The sequence below is a fragment of the Aotus nancymaae genome, unplaced genomic scaffold, assembly GCF_030222135.1.
Source record: "Aotus nancymaae isolate 86718 unplaced genomic scaffold, 86718_ANA_hifiasm-v0.15.2.pri h1tg000003l, whole genome shotgun sequence".
NCBI lineage: Eukaryota > Metazoa > Chordata > Mammalia > Primates > Aotidae > Aotus > Aotus nancymaae.
Window position 1 is genome coordinate 10,799,986 of NW_026988414.1, and position 19,513 is coordinate 10,819,498.

Here is a 19,513-nt window from a genome sequence, read left to right on the forward strand (position 1 = left end):
CCAAGAGCTTTTCAGTCGATTCCCTTCCGTTTTCAGGATAGAATTATACCATCTGCAAATATTTGTAAAAGCCAAACAAAACCTGCTCTCCTCATTTCACCAAGAGCGCTCTTTTTACCACATGACACTGCGTTTTCCCACAACTCTGCGTTTTCCAGGTGACCAAATGGCTCCTTTAAGTGCCATGGTATTTAGAAACACAGCCGCCTGGGCTGGAAGTCTTTCTTAAAGTACAATGTGTAGCAAACACCTGTGGCTTCACCTGCATAACACATGCCTCCCCCATTTTTAGTAGCTGCCCCTCACTTTCTTTTGGAGAACTGCCCCTCCACTTCTCCGGGAGGCCCTAGCAAGACTGCCAGTCACTTGATTTCACTCATGTGCCCCAAACAGGCCTGGTTTCACCACAGGTTAACCCAACTGACTCTTCCAAGAATTTGTATCTTGAGAAAAAGGACACTTGGCCAGAAAGATATTGAAGCAGAATCATCTGGAAGGGAGGCCTTAATGAGATGTCCAGGAATTTTTGCCTCTCCCAAGGTCTGATTGTTAAAGTTCTATTTTGATTCCAGGAGCCACCCAATATACTTCCAATACATTCTCTTTCTTTGCTTAGGTTTGCTTATTGCAGACAATAGACCTTGTTGTGAGTTGAATTGCTATGAGTTGAATCCCCAACCCACACACAAAGAAGTGTTGAAGTCCTGACCTCTAGGATGTCTGAATGCAACCTTCATTGGAAACAGGGTCTTTACAGAAACAATCAAGTTAAAATCGGGTCATCAGGCTGGGCCCTAATATTGATATAATGTGACCGATGTCATTTAAAAAGGGAACTTTGGACACAGAAACTGTCGAGGGGAGACAATGTGGAGACACCCAGGGAAAATGCTCCGTCAAGACAGAGGATGATGGCGCTGCAGGCGATGCATGGGGTTATGAATGGGCCACACCCAAACTACCCATGCCCACTGGTGGTGGGAGCTCAGGAGCAGGTGCTGGCAGTTAGGCAGAACTACCTCTCCCAGCCTCGTCTTACATACATCACAGTATCAGGAGTCCATGGTCCACTAGTGATCTTAGATCATGTTAAGTTTCCCATATATGCTGAGTTTGTCCACTGGACATTACTAGATGGCACAAAGAGACATGGGCAAGTTCTAGAAGTTGGTGGCTCCAAGGCAGTGGTTCAGGTATTTCAAGGGACTGGGCATATTCTCCAGGCAGCAGTGTCTGATGATAAGCTTGGTTGGGTATTCAATGGCTTGGGAAAACCCATTGACAGAGGTCCTCTTGTACTGGTTGAAGATTTCTTTGATATCGTGGGATGGTCAATCAATCCTCAATGTCAAATCTACCCAGAGGAGATGATTCAGACCAGCATTTCGCCCACAGTTGGTGTGAGCAGTATTGCCAGGGGCAGAACATTTTTTTCCTCTCTGCTGCTGGGTTACCACACAAAGATTACAGCACAAATCTGTCACCAGACTGGTTTGCTAAATAAATCCAAAGATGTAGACTACAGTGAAGAAAAATTTGCAATTGTATTTGCTTCTAGGGATGTAAACATGGAAACTGCCTGTTTCTTCAAATCTGGCATTGAAGAAAATGGCTCAATGGACAACGTCTGCTTGTTTTTGAACTTGGCTAATGACCTAACTATTGGGTGGATTATCACCCCTCACCCGGCTCTGACCACAGCCGAATTTCTGGCACACCAACGTGAGAAGCATTTATTGGTTATCCTAACAGATATGAGTTCTTCTACTGAAGTACTTCAAGAGGTTTCTACAGCCAGAGAGAGGTTCCTGGTGGATGAGGCTTCCCAGGTTACACTTATACAGATTTAGCCACTATATATGAACATGCTGGTCAAGGGAAAGGTAGAAATGGTTCAGTGACTCAACTGCCTACTCTTACCACGCCTACCAATGATATTCACCCATCTCTGCCCTGAGTGGGACAGGTCTATGTGGACAGACAGCTGCACAACAGAGAGATTCACCCACCTATCAATGTGCTGCCTGAACTATCACTGTTCATGAAGTCTGCTATTGGAGAACGGATGACCAGGAGGGATCGTGCAGATGTATGTAACCAGCGCATGCAAGCTATTGGGAAGGATGTACAAGCCATGAAAGCTGTACCTGGAGAAGAAGCCCTTAGCTCAGATGATCTTCTTGACTTGGAATTTCTGCAGAAATTTGAGAGGAACTTTATTTCTCAGGGTCCTCATGAAAATCACACTGTCTGAGACTTTGGATACTGGCTGGCAGCTGCTCCGAATCTTCCCCAAAGATATGCTGAAGAGAACCCCTCAGAGCACCTGTACTGGTCAGGGTTCTCCAGAGGGACAGAATTAATTAGATAGATGTATATATATGAAGCGGAGTTTATTAAGGAGTATCGATTCACACGATCACAAGGTAAAGTCCCACAATAAGCCATCTGCAAGCTGAGGAGCAAGGAAGCCACTCCAAGTCCCCAAACCTCAAAAGTAAGGAAGCCGACAGTGCAGCCTTTAGTCTGTGGTCGAAGGGCCAAGAGTCCCGAAGCTGAAGAAAGTGGAGTCTGATGTTCAAGGGCAGGAAGCCTCCAGCATGGGAGAAAGATACAGGCTAGAAGACTAAACCAGTCTAGCCCTTCTAAGTTCCTCTGCCCGCTGTTAGCCCAGCCACGTTGGCAGCTGATTAGATGGTGCTCACCCAGATTGAGGGTGGGTCTCCCCTCCCAGCACAACTCAAATGTTAATATCCTTTGGCAACACCCTCACAGACACACCCAGGAACAAAACTTTGCATCCTTCAATCCCATCAAGTTGACACTCAGTATTAACCATCACGGCACCTGAGCAAATTTTACCCTTGAGACTCTCTGCAAAGCCTTGGCTGCTGCTTCATCACTGCTTAATATACGTGTGAAATACTGGTTCTGTTTTCTTTATTCCTTTAGCACTCCCCCAGCCTCACCTTTGTGTTGAAGTTTACCGCGTTACCGTATAATTAAAAGCAAAGAATAGGTAACATATTGTGCCAGTGTTGAGTGATTTAAACCTGCTAACAGACTTTAAACTATCCCCTATTCAGAAAACCTGGGTCTTCGGTGCTTTGCTTAAAGTAGCTGCAGGGATGGAGATGATGTTTTCTTATTGATGTTTGTATTAGTGGTACAGTTCGTTACCTAATAATGTCCTCATTATCTGGGTCTCTTAGGTCTTACCTCTCAACCTCCTCAAGAGTATCAGCCTCTGAGTTATAACACTCTGGTCTCTAAATTAGGGGCAAGATCAGGTCTAAAAGATGTCTCCTTTCAGAAGAGCCAAGATGCTCTTTCCTGAGCATTTCCTCTTGGGTTGTTGATGTACCTGTGGGTCTGTGCTGCTGCTCTAAACAAATGGTTATTTTTGTTTGGTTTTGTTGTTGTTGTTGTTGTTGTTGTTGTTTGAGACAGTCTTGCTCTGTTGCCCAGGCCAGAGTGCAGTGGTTTGATCACAGCTCACTGCAGCCTCAAACTTCCAGGCTCAAGCAATCCTCCTACCTCAGTCTCCCAAATAGCTGGGACTACAGGCATGTGTCACCACATGCAGCTAATTTTTTAATGTTTTTGTAGAGACAGGGTCTCACTATGTTGCCTAGGCTGGTCTTGAAATCCTGGTCTCAAGTGATCCTCCCTCCTCAGCCTCCCAAACTATTGGGATTACCAGCATGAGCCATCACCCTCAGCCTAGCAGATGGTTTGACTGTCTACATGCTCTTTCTTATACAATAAATAGATGAGTAAAAGGAATTTCTTTTCCTCTTTAGTACATATGCAGTGAGATTCCTGTGTCTTACAGCTCTCCCTCTCTGAACAACACACAGAATCCTGCAACTTTTGCACAGCTGATATTTATCTGATAGCAGTGAAAGGCTTTGTCTTTGGTGACCTTTACTGAGTTTCCATGCAGAGGAATCACATGATCAAAATAGTTGATGGAGTGGTTGCTTGGGGTACAACAAAAGAAGAAAGAGAAACCTATAGCCACTCTACATTCTGACACGTGAACAGCAGTTTAAGTGTCTAAAGTGTACCAGATGCGGAAGGTGAGAAGCAAAAGCCCTTACGTTTGTGGATATGGTAAACTCTGTTAGAAAGCAGCCTTTGGAAAATCTCTGATTTGGTTCTGCTTTCTGACCTACCTCTACCTTTTCAGGGTAATCTGGTGGCACAGGTGGTGGCATTTAGAAGTTTTGAGTTTTATTCCTGCTCCTTCCTGATGCGAGCCCTGCACTATCTTCTATGCCGTTGTGCCCTCTCTACTGTTTGGTCTCTGTGTTCTTTCCTACTCCACGCGTTCTATCTTTCACATTGTGTAAATTTCTTCCCTTTTTTTCTCTGAGGGTGTAGAATATGGGGACAGTCAGTACGATTATATTTTAATGTAGAAAATGTGACACCTGGATATAAAACGAAAATACATGTTGGCCAGGCGTGGTGGCTCACGCCTGTAATTCTAGCACTTTGGGAGGTTGAGGCAGGCAGATCACGAGGTCAGGAGTTCAAGACCAGCCTGGCCAACATGAAACACCATCTCTATTAAAAATACAAAAATTAGCTGGGTGTGGTGGTGTGCGCCTGTAGTCCTAGCTACTCAAGAGGCTGAAGCAGGACAATTTTTTGAATCCGGGAGGTGGAGGTTGCAGTGAGCTGAGATCACAATACCACACTCTAGCCTGAGTGACAGAGCAATACTCTGTCTTGGAAAAAACAAAAAGAAAAGCCACAAAACACCTGTGGCTGCCAGGAGCTAGGAGTGAGGCCTGGAGAAGAGCTCCTTCCATTGCCTCTTCAGGGGGAGTGTGGCCCTGTGGACACCTTGATTTCAGATTTCAGGCATCCAGAGTTGAGAAAATAGACATTTCTGTTGTTTTAGGCCACCCAGTTCACGGTACTTTGTTATGGCAGTCCTAGACAACTCATTCAGACCCTAGGAAATAAGAGCTATTTGGAATGTGTAGTCGAGACTGCTAGGTGTTCACCAAAAGGCTTTCCATTCTACTTTTTTACCTAAGCAGAATAGAAGCCAGGTACAGGGCTGCCCCACTAGACCTTCTTTGCCAGCCTTGCTTGTGTTTAGGGTGGCCAAGTGTCTGAATTCTCACTAGGGGAATCAAGTGGGAGTGACGTGCCATTTCTGGGTCTGGGTTCAAAGCTAACCAGCAAGCCTCCTCCACTGTCTTCTCCTTTCCAACCAGCTAGAACCCAGCTGTACCCATGCAGAAGAGAACACTGCCCTGGGGAAGAATGAGTGACAAAGAACCAAAGCTACCCTGCTGCCCTGGGCCACTCACCTCAAGTGTAAATAGGCTACTCTAGTTTGCCTTTTTATTACAGGAGCTTAGCTCTTCCTCCAACCGATCCATGATCCTTGAGCTGGACAGGCAGCAAGGCACTGAGAATCCTAATTGTCTTCTAGAATAGGAACGAGCAGGCCCTTGGAAGACAGTGGCTAAGCAAGTAATCTCGTTTGGTCATTTGGGACTTCGGACAAGCTGAAGCTAAAATTCTCAGCCACCTAAAAGGGAGACGAAAGATGTGGAAACCAGTAGGGTGGCTGCTTCTGAAAGCATCAGGAAACTTAATTTAGGAAAATGACAAGCTCATGTCTTGAGATGTTTGCCACAAGGAACAAGGTGAAACTCAGGACTTCTCTCTGGCCAGATGGAAACTGTTCACTGAGGCCATGGGTTTGAGATTGCTGAAGCCAAACTCAGACTTGGGGAGTTGCTGAATTTCAGTGTCAGCCAACAGCATGACTTTGCCAGGTTTCCTTTAGGAAAAGATGATGTTATCTGGAGGTTGCAGAGGACTTGGAGAATCCCTACCCACTAACCATCTTGGTCTGCAGCCTTTCCCCTGCACCTCCCTCTCATGGAGGAGGAAGCTAACACTCTTCCTTCTGCCCCACACCTCCCTGTTTCTCAGCTAGGAACTAACTCTATCTGGAGCAGACAAATTGTTCTCATGGTAATGTCCTGCATTTATTTATTTACCTATTTGATTTGTTTTTTTAGAGACAGGGTCTCACACTGTTGCCCAGGCTGGAGTATGGTGGTGCAATCATAGCTCATTGCAGCCTTGAACTCCTGGGCTTAAGCGATCTTCCAGCCTTGGCCTCCCAAAGTGCTGGGATTACAGATGTGAGCCACCATGCCCAACCCTACATTTATGTTTATTTGGATTTGCTTTCCTTGCCCTTCATTCCTCCACCAGCGCCACAGCCTGCAGGCTTACAGAAGCTTTTACACCGTCGTGGTATGTCACACGATGTTCCCTCTTATCAAGGAATTCACTTCATGGCAAAAGTGGCAGTGACTTAAGGCCTGTGGCAGTCACTCCACACCTAATAGACCCCCCACCCATGACCCAGGAGCGGCTGGCTCCTATGGCACAGTAGAAGGCCTTGTGGAGGCTCACAGTGCCCACAGGGAGATAACTGCTTGATCTCCTCCGGAAGGGATCGGTGCTGTGAGTCAGCTTCCATATGTGATGCCATTTCCTTGTGTCTCTCTATCACTTTTCAAGATGTAGCAGTGTGGTGGCTTTAAATAACCTTCTACGGGAGAAAGCACCCTATGTGTTTTCATCCCTTCCTCTGCCTTACTGCCCGACGTGTCATCTTGACCCAGGAGGCTGAGGTCATGCATTGCATAGAAAGCAGATAAAGAACCAGGGTCCCTGACATCTTAGAGCACTATTCCAGTCTGGATCACTTACCCACAGTTTTGTAACAGAAAGAAACTTTCAACTTGCTCAAGGCATTATTGTCTGAGGTTTTCTGTTGCTCAATGAAGGCAAACTGAATCCCAATCAAAACAATTGCTTCCGAAACAAAGGGGTGGAATTGCTCAGGGTGACACCTAACATCTGCTCTCCAAATATTAGACTTGCTGTCCTGTCTTCCAAGTGCTAGCTTTAGGGTCTCTTTTGGTTGTCTGTTGCTGTATAACCAACCACTCCAAAACTTTGTGGCTTAAGGCAGTAACATACTGTTATCTGTCATGGTTCTGTGGGTTGGCTGGACTCAGCTCAGTGGTTCTTGCTTGGAGTCTCTTAGGAGGTTGCAGACAGATGCTAGGTGGGGTTGGAACCATCTGAAGGTTTAACTGGGCTGGACATCAAAGATGGCATCTTCATTTGACCTCCAGTGCCTCAGTGATCTTCTGTGGGCCTGGCAGAATAGCCTGGACTTCTTTTTTTTTTTTTTTTTTTTTTTTTTGAGATGGAGTCTTGCTCTATTGCCCAGCCTGGAGTGCAGTGGTGCGATCTTGGCTCACTGCAGCCTCCGCCTCCTGGGTTCAAGCAATTATCCTGCCTCAGCCTCCTGAGTAGCTGGGATTACAGGCATGTGCCACCATGCCCAACTAATTTTTGTATTTTTAGTAGAGACGGGGTTTCATCATGTTGGTCAGGCTGGTCTCAAACTCCTGACCTCATGATCCACCTGCCTCAGCCTCCCAAAGTGTTGGGATTACAGGCGTGAGCCTCCGCACCCAGCTAGCCTGGACTTCTTACATGACAGCTCAGGGCTTCAAGAGGGAGGAAGAGGAGGTTGTTAGTCTTATTAAAGGCCTACCTCAGAGCTGACAGAGTATCACTTCTACCACACATTGTTGGTTAAGCAGTCTCAGGCCAACCCAGATTCAAGGGCTGAGGAAGCACATTTCACCTCTCAACAGGGAAATGATATGGAATTTGTCGCCATCTTTAATGCACCACAAAGCCCAAGGGAGAAAAGCTCTATCACAGGACTCAACAATGGTTCCTCTGAACTGTAAGCTGAGAGTGCCATCCAGCCACTTTGGCTCCTCAGCCACAAACCAAACATCAAGGAAAGGGGAGTTCTTGAAAGGAAGTGCCCGTGAGTCCCGACTTGTATGATCGGTGGAGTTCTAGTTTCTGGGCTGCCTGAGACCTAACCTTTGCCTTTCCTTAGGCAGAGTTCCTCCAATCAATTTCACAAACACAAATAATTTTTATTTTCTTGGCTCAGGATAGCAAGATGGAATAAGCTCCATAGATATGCTGTACAATATTATCTCTATAATCAGTAATACCATATTATACACTTGAAAATTTGTTAAATGGGTATTCCTCATGCACATGTTCTAACCACAAGAAAATATATTTTTTAAACAAAAAGGTTGCAAAATTGGAGTCTGCCCCCTTAACTAATACATTCATCCCTATCATGCATACACACATGACTTTTTATCAGGGTAACTCCCCCATGAGTGCCTGAGGCTGTGAAAAAGGGATAGCTGACTAACACCAGCCCCACCAGATAAATCAGAAGCCTGACTTTAATATCTACAGACGAATAAGTTTTACAATCATAGTGAGGGCCATAAGGTGTCAAGATTTTCAATGACATTCCCTAGATTCCCTCATTACATAAATGCTTCCTAAGATCCCACCAGATGCCACACGCTGTGCTCAGCACTGGACAGTCATGAAGCAGGTCCAGCCCCTGATCTAGGGAAAACCAATTTACATTGTACTGCTTTATAACAAATTAGGTTTGGGATTAACAGAGCTTCTGGTCTCTCCTACCACTTCCTCCCATACTTATCTGGAATAGCTGCAAATGCTTTTATATACATATGTGTGTGTGTGTGTGTGTGTGTGTGTGTGTGTGTGTGTGTCTACATAGATACATAGATAGATAATTTTTTTTTTTTTTTTTTTTTTGAGACAGAGTCTCGCTCTATCACCAGGCTGGAGTGCAGTGGCGCAATCTCAGTTCACTGCAACCTCTGCCTCCTGGGTTCAAGTGATTCTCCTGCCTCAGCCTCCTGAGTAAATGGGATTACAGGCACCCACCACCATGCCCAGCTAATTTTTGTATTTTTAGTAGAGACGGGGTTTCACCATGTTGCCCAGGCTGGTCTCAAAGTCCTGACCTTAGGTGATCCACCCACTTTAGCCTCCCAAAGTGCTGGGATTACAGGCATGAGCTACCGTGCCCAGCCTGCTTTTATATTTTTAAGATTAAATTTTTTCCCCATCTTTCCCTTCCTCTCACTCTCTCTCACATTTCCCCATCTTTAAAACAATAGACGCCTGCCTGCTACATCACCACGAATGCTCATACTGTAGGGCTCTGTGATCGCTCTGTTGAAAACTTACACTTTCTCTTCCTATTTCCCAGCTCTCAGTTGAATTGGCTGGAGTTCTGATATCACTGAAGTTACAGGGTTATCTCTTCCTCCTTCTCTTCCTTCTCCTCCTCCTCCTCCTCTTCCTCCTCTTCTTTTTCTTCTTCAAAATCATGTCTGAAGTAAGTTATAGCCTCAAAGTGCTTTTCTAATCAGTTTCTCCAGGTGAGGCAGTTGGCTCTGGGCTAGCCCGATCTCTGCTACCTTCACCCAGTTCATGTTTGAAGTGTAGGAGTCCTTGGTAAATAATATTAATCTAAGGCTTTCATGAGTTATCTCAAGGATAGAAAAGAAAAAAGAAATCCGAAGTCACCTGCTTTCCTCCCAGTGACATGTGCCATGGAAGGAATGCCATTTGCTGATGATAACACTCTTTTACCTTCACAAGGCTCTGCAGCTTTGCGGAGGGTTTCACAGCAAGCTCTTCTTTCTCCTTCTGAACACGTGAACTATGGAAAAGGACAGACGTAGAGGTCAGAGAGACCTTGATGGAATCCCAGGTTTGCTTCTTCCTGGCCCTGGACTCCAATTGATCATGTATTAAAGGAGAAGTATAGCGATATTTGCCCTTTGGTTTTATCATTACGAATGTGATTACCCTGCAGGTAGTAGGTGCTCATGAAATCTATTGAGTGACACTGTGAAGTTTGCAGGGTAAAGATTATGAACCCTGATTTGCATGTGAATAAAATAAAGTTCACGAGAGTGGGAACAGGACTTATCCTAGGTCACAGACGATGGACGAGGGTCTTCAGAATCTAAATCTATTGATTTTTCTACCACATTAACCCACTGAATAACAGGATTTTCTCAGATTTTAATAATAATAGCAACAGCACTGGTGGTAAAGGTAGCTTTTGTCTATTGATCATTAGCATGTGCCAGACATTACACTAAGCACTTTAAATGAATGAACTCATTTAACTAGGAGGTGGGTATGATTACCCCATTTTACAGATGGAAAAGTCTGGGATTCAACAAGGTGAAGTAACTTACCCAGAGACACATAGGGGCTGAATCTGCTTGAGTCTTAAAGGAAACCTTGGTTCTTCCTTACTCCAAAACCCAGGCTCTCATCCCCCACGTTACAACTTCCTCAATAAATAAAATATCTTTGAAACGTGATACTAATTGTCTAAGTTCAAAGTTACCATCCAGATGTCTCCATCTTGTTAGGCAAGCTCTGCGTGCAGACAGCTAAGGATTCAGCTACATCTCTTCATGAGGTCCTTTGTGAACAGTAGGATTGTCTGGCCTTTCAGTTTAGCTACTTTCCTAGATATTTGGAATTGAACATCCTGAGCTTGGGCAAGATCTCCCAAACATTGTGAAAAAGCAAGCCATTTTCTCTCTCTGAGCCTCCTTTTTCTCCTCTATAAAATAAGGGTAAATTTTGAACCTGGAATATCTTGTGCCAGAAAACAAACAACGTTCAAAGCTATTGGAGCCACATCAAAGCACACAGCAGCCAGCTCAAAGCAGCTTGCACTGGTCAAATTTGAGACAATTTGAACATCAAAATGAAAAATGATCACAAAGGATTTCTACACACCGAATTTCTAAAAATCCTTCTACACAAAGGATTTCTACACATTGAATCAAAAAGGATTTGTACACATTGAATTTATACAGTCCATGAATGTGTAAAAAAAGAATCCATGAGTATATAGTGACATTCTGACCAAAAAAGAAAAAAGTATAGATGAAATTAGAAAAACCCTGTTTTGCAACCATGATAGTAATAACTGATTCAGGTAAGATTTCAATAAATGCTAAAACATTGGGTGATAAGCTGTTGGCTCCATATAGTCTCAAAGTATCTCCCCAGAAATTACTTGATTACAAACATAAATGGGTAACTTTACAATGAAGATATTGGATAATCACCACTTAAATCAACCAATTGAACTTAGCATCCCCAGTAACGAGACAAGCTGACAATGTGTGTGACACACTGGAACGACATAGGATCACCTGAATAGCATTTTGGCCCAAAAATGTGTAACTCAATCTAATAATGAGGAAACATTAGACAAACCTAAATTGTGGAACATTTATAAAACAACTGACCTAGATTCCTCAAAATTTCATTATGAGGCCAGGCATGGTGGCTCACACCTGTAACCCCAGCACTTTGGGAGGCTGAAGTAGGTGGATCACCTGAGGCCTGGAGTTTGAGACCAGCCTGGCCAACATGGTGAAATCCCATCTCTACTAAAAATACAAAATTTGCCGGGTGTGGTGGCACATGTTTGTAGTTCAAACTGCTCAGGAGGCTGAGGCAGGAGAATCACTTAAACCCAGGAGGCAGAGGTTGCAGTGAGCTGGGATTGCACCACTGCACTCCAGCCTGGGTGACAGAGCAAGACTCCATCTTAATAATAATAGTAATTTAAAATTTTCCTTATGAAAGACCAAAAAAAAAAAAAGTAGGGGTGAAATTGTTCGAGGTTAATGGAGACTTAGAAGTTATGACAATTACATGTTCTCTATACTGCTGGATGAAAATTAAAAAGCTATAAAGGATATATCAGGCCAATGGGAGAATGCAACATGGGCTCTTCTTAGACACTGCTTTCATGTCTTATGTTTATTGATTGTGACAATGGCATCATGATTATGTAGAAAGTGTCCTTCTTCTTAGAAGATATGTGCTAAAGATTTTAGGAGTGAAGTCTTAAGATCAGCAACTTTTAAATGGTTCAGGGAGAGAGAGAGAAAGAGAGAGAGTGTGTGTGTGTGTGTCTGTGTGTACATACATGCACATAGAGATTTAAAAACTGTGGCCAAATTACTGAATCTAGATGAAGGATGTGTGGGTGTTTATGGTGCTGTTCTTTCAACTTGTCTGTTTATCTGAATTTCTTTAAAATAAAGGACTAAGGGCTGGTGCAGTAGCTCTTGCCTGTAATCCCAGCACTTGGGGAGACTGAAGCAGGCAGATCGCTTGAGTCCAGGAGTTTGAAACCAGCCTGGGCAACAGGGCAGAACCCCATCTCTACAAAAAAATACAAAAATTAGCCTGGTGTGATGGTACATACCTGTAATCCCAGCTACCTGGGAGGCAGACGTGGGAGGATCACTTGAGCCTGGGAGGCAGAGGTTGCAGCAAGCCAAGATCATACCACTGCACTCCAGTTTGGGTAAAAAAGCAAGACCCTATTAAAAAAAAATTCACTGAGATTCCATAGGTAATGTGTCTAGCACACAGTAGATGCTCAACAAAACATGGAACTGGGGATAGCAGTTGTCTAAGATCAAATGAGTAAATCTTTGCAAAGTATCATTTATAATTCAGTCAACACATGTACTCTCTGCAGCACCTTGGATGTGCAGGGTGTGTGCTAGGAGCTGGGGACAGAGGGAGGAGAAAAGCATACTTCCTTCTCCTTAGCTTCCTAAGATAATGGAGAAAGACATTTGAGTAGGTAATTACAACACAGGATAAATATCAGCGAGGGGAAAGTGAGCCTTGGCAAAGGAGAGTGACTGATTGCATCACAGTTAAGATCAAGAACTTGGGGCTAGGTGTCCACTTTCTGGTTGCAATGGGGCATCAGCCAGCAGGTTGCACCTGAATTTCTGGGTGCACTAACCAGCCCCCAGATGGATCAGGTCACTCCAGAAGTAGTGCATTCCTGGCCCTGGAATGTCCAGGCTGAAGCTGGGATGAACCCATGTGGGGTACTGGAGCCAGAATTCCTAAGCTGGGAATGCTGAGCCTGAGTGGCAACTGCCCTGCTTAGGCTTCAGCAACACTGGCCTTCCCTTGGTATCTCCAGGTATTAAAGATAGAAAAAAGCAAAAACAAAAACAAAAAACAAAGTGTGTATCTACTCTCACGTACCACTAAACACAACACTCTGACATCAATGTGGGATGTATTTCCCTCACACCAAGCAATTCTCCAGTAGACAGCTGCTGGGTGGCCTCTTACTGAATTCAATTCTAACACTATCTACTTAAAGACTGTATCAGATTCCACAGGTGAAGGGCTCAGTCCCACAAGACTGTCCCCCACTTTAGATACACATTGCAAGGAGTAGGTTATCATCTATACTTCTGACTGACAGGCTATAAATCAGGGCTCCCACTACCCCCTCTTTAAGTCCAATTAATTTGCTAGTGAGGCTCACAGAACTCAGGGAAACTCGGTTACCAGTGTCTTTTTTTTTGAGATGGAGTCTCACTCTGGAGTGCAGTGGCATGATCCCAGCTCATTGCAACCTCCACTTCCTGTGTTCAAGCAATTCTCCTGCCTTAGCCTCCTCAGTAGCTGGGATTACAGGCATGCACCACCATACCCAGCTAATTTCTGTAGTTTTAGTAGAGTCAGAGTTTTACCATGTTGGCCAGGCTGGTCTCGAACTCCTGACCTCAGATGATCCATCCACCTCAGCTTCCAAAGTGCTGGGATTACAAGTGTGAGCCACCATGCCCAACCTTCAGTGTCTTAATAAAAGTTAAAATAATGGATACAGATGAACAGCCAGATGAAAAGACATATGGGGCAACGTCTAGAGAGGTGCTGATGGCAGGAGCTTCTGTCCCCATGGAGTTGGGGTGTACTACCTGCTGGCACTCAGACGTGTTGACCAACTCAGAAGCTCTCTGAACCCCATACTACCGGGATATTTATGGAGCCTTCATCATGTAGGCACGATCAATTATGAACTCCATTTCTAGCGCTTTTGCCCTCTTTGGAGAATGGAGGTGGGGCTGAAAGCTGGTGGCTTGGCCTTTGGTGACCAGCCCCCATTCAGGAGCCTGCTAACAGTTGCCTCATTGGAACAAAGATCTCTTATCACCCAGGAAATTCCAAGGGATTAGGAGCTCTGTGTCAGGAGCCGGGGTCAAAGACCAAATATTAGAACAAAAGATGCTCCTAGCTCACCTATGGCTCAGGAAATTGTAAGAGTTTTAGGAGCTCTGTGCCAGGGACTGGGGCAGAGACCAATATTTATATTTCTTATTATTTCACCCCTGGTAACCCTGTTCCATCTTGTTCAGACCCTACCAGGTCTTCTCTCAGCCTGGATGGGTCCAACAAACACAAACTCCCCCATCCATCAGGTCCCTTTCTCTGAGGACCTTTCCGAACACCTCCCTGCCACCTCATCCCCTGTGACTCAGTCAAGGGGTTCCTGCTACAACCTGGGTTGCTTTTCCTTATAGCTTTCCTTCAGTTCTAAATAATTTGTTTTTGTAAAATCATCTGTCCTGTATCTGATGTCCTAGTGAGACTGTAAGCTCCAGGAATACAAAAAGTGCCTCTCTCATACTCACACTGGTCTCCCCAGCACCTGCACAGTACCCTACATGCATGGATGCCCAACCAACATCGACAGAGGAATGACTTGAAGAGTTCGGGTGAGCTCCCAGAGAAGGCAATGGAAGGGAGCACGCATTTTTTGATTGTCTAATAAGTGCCAGGCTCTGTGCTGGGCAGTCTATACTAATCATCTTCCTCACTCCTCAAAAACATTCAGAGATGCAGGTCTCAAGAGACCCATCTTACAAGCAAGGAGATAAGGGTTTGATGGTGTACGTCTCGTCAAAGGAAAGGCAAATGCCACAGCTAGTTTGAAAGTCTGGGTTCTTTTTCACTTTGGAGGAAAAGTGATTAGTGGACACCTCCCCCTTCACACCTGTATCCATGTCTCATGCTTTTTCAGACAGATTTTGGCTGCAGAGCTGGAAATCACAAAGATCATAATGACAGCTCAAACAACCGAGCCTATGCTGATGAAAACTGCCTTTGAACAGCCGTGCTTACAGGCATTATCTTTTCTAATCCCATTATTGGCCTAACAATTGGTGAATGCATAAATGATTTTGGATATGTGCTTTTGTGTTTAAAAGACTGGGATCTTGGGTAAATTCTCCTTTTGTCTTTCAAGTCCATTTGTAGTTGCTTTTTTTTTAATTTTTGTTTTTGTTTTGCCATGTAGACATTTTAAAGCATTTTGTAGTCTAATTTGTTAAAATTTTCATTTATGATTTGTTTTATAAATTATAGAAGATACTATAGAGCTAACTACTCATTTTTCTTGTAGTTTATTTATTTATTTTACATTTGGCCAGGCAAGGTAGCTCACGCCTGTAATTCCAGCACTTTGGAGGCCAAGGTGGTAGTATCGCTTGAGCCCAGGAGTCTGAGACCAGCCTGGGCAATATAGGGAGATTTCATCTCAACAAATAATTTTTTAAATTAGCCAGCATAGTGGCATGCATCTGTGGTCCCAGCTATTCTGGAGGCTGAGACAGGAGGATCACCTGAGTCCAGGAGGTTGAGGGGGCAGTGAACCATGATTGTGCCACTGCACTCCAGCCTGAGTGACAAAGCAAGACCCTGTCTCAATAAATAAATAAGCTTATTTATTTATTTATTATTTTAAGTGCTTGGCCCATTAGTAATACATACAAATTCAGTTTTCTTTTTTTTTCAGGTAATAATCATGTCTCCATTGATTAACTGAAGGATGAGTTTACTACTGACAGGTCCCCAGTCATTCCCACTGGTATTCAGACTAAAAGTAACATTGGTGGCAGGAAAGCACACAGAAAAGACTCTATTTCAAGAAGAAGTTAGAAACCCTGGGGAGAATCCTAGTTCTGCCCCTAACCTGCAGGGTGGCCTTGGATAAATCTTTTTGTACCTTGCTTTGCATTTATAGCTGTACCACTAGGGGGAGAGGAGGAGGAACAAAGTAATCTCTGGCACTGATAATTATCTTTGCAAAACAGTCCTGAAGAATTCTTGTAATAAAAATACATGTATATTCCAATAACACTGAGATACCTTTTTTTTTTTAACCTATCACACTGGCAAATACTGAAAAGATTGATATTATGGCCGGGTGCAGTGGCTCATGCTTGTAATCCCAGCACTTTGGGAGGCCAAGACAGGCGGATCACAAGGTCAGGAATTAGAGACCAGCCTGGCTAACATGGTAAAACCCCATCTCTACTAAAAATACAAAAATTAGCTTGGTGTGGTGGCAGGCACCTGTAGTCCTAGCTGTAAGGTTTGTCCTCACCGAGTTTAAAGCGAAGAAACTGCGGCCAGCACTAAAAGATCCAATGCGAAGGAATTTATTCAGGCTCCCGGGTGAGGTTCTGCGGTCCGACAGGAGGGGCCGGAGAAGTCGCGCAGACTCCACTCAGACGTGGGGTTTTATAGGGAGTGAAACAGCTCGATTGGTTGTGGGAGATCAGGACTGCTATTGGGTAAGCTACAAGCCTTTATCTAGGACTTGGCTTGTTGGTTGGAATTACTTGGCTGCTATTGGTTGTTAAGACTCGGCTGCTATTGGTCAATAGGGCTTGACCGCTATTGGTTAACAAGAGGCTATGGTTACAGCACCTTGTTTGCATACTGGGCTCTTTAAGGGAAGGTCAGGCTGTGCAAGCATGGGAGAAGGGAATAAGTCTGAGCATGTCTGAACTTGCCCGAGCTCGTCCGGGCTTGTCCGAGCTTTTGAAAAAAGAAGGTTGGGGGGGTGGTGTGCGTCCGAGCTCCCGACGAGGCAACCGGCCTTAAACTAGCTACTCAGGAGGCTGAGGCAGGAGAATCGCTTGAACTCAGCAGGCGGAGGTTGTAGTGAGCTGAGATCGCACCACTGCACTCCAGCCTATACAACAAAGCGAGACTTGGCCTCAAAAAAAAAAAAAGATTGATATTATTGGCAAAGATGTAGGGAAATTCTCTTAAAAACCAAAAACAAAAAACCCTCAGGCCAGGCACAGTGGGTCACACCTGTAATCCCAGCACTTTGGGAGACCGAGATGAGTGGATTACTTGAGCCCTGGAATTCAAGACCAGCCTCAGCAACATGGCAAAACCCTGTCTCTACTAAAAATACAAAATTGGCCAGGCACAGTAGCTCATGCCTGTAATCCCAGTACTTTGGGAGGTCGAGGCGGGTGGACGATCTGAAGTCAGGAGTTCGAGACCAGCCTGACCAGCATGGTGAAACCCCGTCTCTACTAAAAATACAAAAAAAAAAAAAAATTAACTGGATGTGGTGGTGGGCACCTGTGTAATCCCAGCTACTCAGGAGACTGAGGCAGGAGAATCGCTTGAACCTAGGAGGCAGAGGTTACAGTAAGGTAACATTGTGCTATTACACTCTAGTCTGGGTGACAAGAGCAAAACTCTCCTTAAAAAAAAAAATTGAAAACAAAAATACATATTTTGTTATGCCAGCCAATAAAGAAAAAAAAATAAAATAAAATACAAAATTTAGCCGGTGTGGTGGTGCATACCTATAATTCCAGCTACTTAGGAGGCTGAGGCACGAGAATCACTTGAATCTAGAAGGCGGGGTTTGCAGTGAGCTGAGATGGTGCCACTGCACTCCAGCCTAGGCAACAGAGCGAGACTCTGTCTCAAAATAATAAAAATAAAAATAAAGTACTTATAAAGTTCTTTATAAGAACAACAATACTTATAAAAAATGAGATAATACTTACATAAAGTACTAACAACAGTGCCTGACACTCCCTGAGTAAGCACTCCCCAAATATTAGCTATTGTAACCATGATATATATTTCAGTGACAAATTGTGAATGTTTATCAGGTGTCCTTTTAATGGCATGCTGTGTGTTGTCTAGATTCTTTGTGGGTTACCTGATTCTAAAGTGGTCTTTCCTGTCTCTGACTAGGCTATTTCACAACTCTCAGTTGTAGAAAAGTAATAGTACTGCTACCTTAGGTAGGTAATCAGACATGAGCAGGGCAGGAGAGGGAGCCCTCTCACCCGGAATATCAGGTGATCATCAGGTGGTTATTATGCTCTCTCTCTAAAATGGTAATTGGTCAAAGCCAGTGCTAGGGAAAGGCAGTTTCCCAATAGACAGAAAACACCTGAAACCAGTGATCTACAGCTTCCTGATAAAATCTCAGGAACTGGGTAAGTGGGGGCTCAAGCATGCGCACTCAGAGGCAAAATGGCGGAGTTTAACTGGTATATGTCCTTTCTTTAGGAATGCTCGACTGCTAAGGGAAAAAATGCCTCAAGTGAGCATGTGCACAACTTCAGTAAACACACTGCACATGCGCCCCTCTCAAGTGCTAGCAGACCACTGTGCATGCAGACAGCCCACCCCAAGGGAAGCATGGTGGGGCGGGGGTGGGGGGAAGTAACACAACACTGGAAGCATGCCATTGGTAAGACCCCAAGTCAAAGGTCAAACCGCACCCGGGACTCTCCCACGTTGCCCGCTTGGCTCTCTTCCAAGTGTACTTTCTACTTCCTTTTGTTCCTGCTCTAAAATTTTCTTTTCTTTTCTTTTCTTTTTTGGGGGGGACGGAGTTTCGCTCTTGTTACCGAGGCTGGAGTGCAATGGTGCAATCTCGGCTCACCGAAACCTCCGCCTCCTGGGTTCAGGCAATTCTCCTGCCTCAGCCTCCTGAGTAGCTGGGATTACAGGCACGCGCCACCATGCCCAGCTAATTTTTTGTATTTTTAGTAGAGACGGGGTTTCACCATGTTGACCAGGATGGTCTCGATCTCTTGACCTCGTGATCCACCCTCCTCGGTCTCCCAAAGTGCTGGGATTACAGGCGTGAGCCACCGCGCCCGGCCTCTAAAATTTTCTTATAAGCTTTCACTCCTGCTCTAAAATTTGCCTCAGTCTCTCCCTCTACCTTAAGCACCTCAGTCAAATTATTTCTCCTGAGGTGGCAGGAATTGAGGTTGCTGCAGACCCGTATGGAGTCACCACTGCTAACATACTTTGGTGCTGTGGGACTCAGATACGCCCCCTAGAGGTAGTAGTAATGCAAATTATCCTTGCCCATAGAAATGCAAATTTTGTCCTATAAATGTACAATTTAAGAGACAATTCCAAACATCACATTTTCTTGCCCCAAAAATAATAACCAATTTCTCATCTATTATCAGATTTATTTCTGCATTTTTGATTGCCCATATATACTTGTCTGTTAATCAGATTCTCCTTTGAAGTGGCTTTAATATATTATTTCATTAATAACTCAGTTAAATCTTTGACAAGCACCCATTTTACATTACTTTAAGAGTCATGATTTTACCTTTTAAAAATTACAACTGTATTTCTAGTACGATCCTATCCTTATTATAAAGATGTTTGTCTTTATATTTCTCAGAGAAAACTTGAAAGAATGAACACAAAAATGTCCACAAAGGGTATCATCGACAGAGGCGAGTGGAAAACATTTCAGTTGCCTTTTACTCTCTTCTTTATAAATTTCATATAGTTTAAACATTTGCATACTGGGCATCTGTTTTATAGCAACTTAAAAAAAAAAAACACCTATTCTCCCTTTTAA

General features: G+C 44.2%; 1 pseudogene; it reads left to right on the forward strand.

Annotated features, from left to right (window-relative positions):
• The first annotated feature begins 911 nt into the window (after positions 1–911).
• The window catches only part of LOC105707944 (V-type proton ATPase subunit B, brain isoform-like), a 39,551-nt pseudogene continuing 20,949 nt past the window's right edge, over positions 912–19,513 (forward strand).